Source organism: Chrysochloris asiatica, unplaced genomic scaffold, assembly GCF_000296735.1.
Source record: "Chrysochloris asiatica unplaced genomic scaffold, ChrAsi1.0 scaffold00112, whole genome shotgun sequence".
NCBI classification, from domain to species: domain Eukaryota; kingdom Metazoa; phylum Chordata; class Mammalia; order Afrosoricida; family Chrysochloridae; genus Chrysochloris; species Chrysochloris asiatica.
Window position 1 is genome coordinate 9,638,519 of NW_006408630.1, and position 2,398 is coordinate 9,640,916.

At 37.3% G+C, this 2,398-nt stretch overlaps 1 pseudogene; it reads right to left on the reverse strand.

Moving 5' to 3' along the window:
- Window positions 1-605: 605 nt before the first annotated feature.
- LOC102841108 lies at window positions 606-1,358 on the reverse strand (annotated as a pseudogene).
- Between the last annotated feature and the right edge of the window lie 1,040 nt (window positions 1,359-2,398).

A 2,398-nucleotide genomic window follows, 5' to 3' on the forward strand; every position in this document is an offset into this window, starting at 1 on the left:
AATAAAAAATAATTGTCTTACAGCTTTGGCGTCTAGAATTCTGAATTAGGGCATTGATTCTAAGGCTCCTTCCTTATCTGTAACCCTAGGTGTTCCTTGGCATTCTTTGGCTTATGGATGGTTTTTTCACCTTGTTTGACTGTGTCTCTTCTGGTCTTTTTATTACACATCATTTAGAAGGGGTTTGGTTTAGGACTCAGCCTAAGGAGCTCTGGTAGCATGGTGGTTATAGGTCTGCCTGCTAACCTAAAGGCCAGTAGTTCAAAACTACCAGCTGTTAACAAAGTTTATAACCTCAGAAACCCTACACAGGGTCATTATGAGTCGGAACTGATTCCACGGAACACCAACACCACCTATTCTGGTATGATCTAACTAACATAACAAAAGAACAGGATTATATTTACAGGTTAAGATTTCCACATAGTTTTTGGTGTGTGTGTGTGTGTGTGTGTGTGTGTGTGCGCGCGTGCATGGGTTGTGGATCAGGGGACACAATTCAATCCCTAATACATACTAGCTCTTAAACATCTGTATTTACATTTATTTTAAGTTTATTTTTCACAAATAAGATCTTTTGTTTGTCATCATTAAAAGTATGAATTTTAAACAGATTCTTGAACCGGAGGCTCATAACCATCAGCTCGTTTAACTTTAGCACCTATCTCATCTCCAGTAGCTTTTCCAGAACTATCATCACCATGAAGCTCCATGAGTTTGTCCAACTCAAACTTGGGCTTCTTCAGCATTTTTACTTTCCTAACAAACATGTCATAGAGAGAGTAAATAGACTGGCAAGCCTTCTCTGTGTCCTTTCCAATGCTGTCTGGAATCAGTTCATTGACCAATTATCTCAAGTCATTTGTCTGCACCTCTCAGATCATGATTTCCATCATTTTCTTATGGATTTGATGCACTTGTTGGTGCTGAGCATAGATGTCTTCTGAACCTGGTTGTTGCATTTTTTAGTAAAGCCAACACACAGCAGGCAAAGCAAATAATCATCCATAGTCTTGATATCAACATGAGCTTCAATCATGGTCTGCCATTTTTTGACGATGGAGCACATTTTGTCCACAGTAAGATCCAGGCCATGGAAGTTGGTCAGGTAGTTTTTGCTATCCTCAGTAATTAGCTTAAATTTTCTAAATGCAACTTTATTGTTCTGCAGATCAGCAAGACTCACTTCAAAAACATGACCCTTGAGGTCATCAGATGAAATGTTGGTTCCTTGAGTTCTTGTGACTAGTGCTTTCCCAATGTTTCTTATATTGAACATAGCTGGTGCCATCACATCACACATACCAATCTTTCTTAGAAAATGTCAGCCGCTTTCTTCTTGGCTCCTTTATTGTCATCTTTTGTCAGGCACTTGTTCTTGCTGACCATGCTGGTGCTGTTCAGAAAGCCAAAAGGCTATATTTTACATTTAAAAGACAACTACTACATCTGTGGACTAGACACATTTCATTGCGCAACAGGTTATTGTGATTACCATACTGAACAACCTAGTGTCTACTAAGATAGAAGGCTCATGTCAAATACTGTAATACAATGTGGGGCTAAATTGCATCTAAGTAGTATAAGGAACATGTTTGCCTCTTTCCTCAATATGCTGATATTCATAAAATAGCAATTAGCATTAATAAAATCATTAACATAAGTGATTTTTTGGTGAGAATATTATAATTCATTAAGAAGTTATGAGAGCTGTTAATAGTTGAGATAATTTTAGGGATTACATCTGTTGACTATTTTCATTCTGGACTTTTAAAAAGGGCTGGAGTTTAGATTTTAGGGGAGCATAAACTGAATTAGAAATAAATTCTCAGAGTCTTTGTTGTCAAAGAAAATAACAAAAATGCTCAGGCTCAAAGATAAAGTATACACAGGCAGGAGATGTTGGCCGTGAAAGATGTTTCATCTTCAATACACTCATATTTTCAGCTAATGCAGGGTGTTCTGAAATTCACCTATAAAAGTGAACAATAATGACCTGAGCAATGCTGCACAGCAACCCTGGAGGTGTTTCAGACTGCTGGTTAGAATATTATCTCACATTGCAAGGTGAGTCCTGGTTCCCATGGAAATCTACAAGTGTGCACTGCAAGCCAGTCACTCAAACACCCTAAAAAAGAGTTCAGGAAAAAGAAAAATGAAAGGTCCTAGCAAAAAGCCAGTGACCTCAGGGAGGTCAAAATAACATATGCTGAAACAAAAAACAAGACCTTTTTAATTTATTTTCTGATTGACGTTATTTAAAATTTCTGTGGCTTCTCTCATGAAGAAAATAAGGATTAAAAATTCCCCTGTTTAGTGATTTTAGAGTAACTTAGTTTGTCTCCTATTTAGTAAAATGCTTTCCTTGAAATTGAAAGAAGAGTGATAGCCCTGCCAT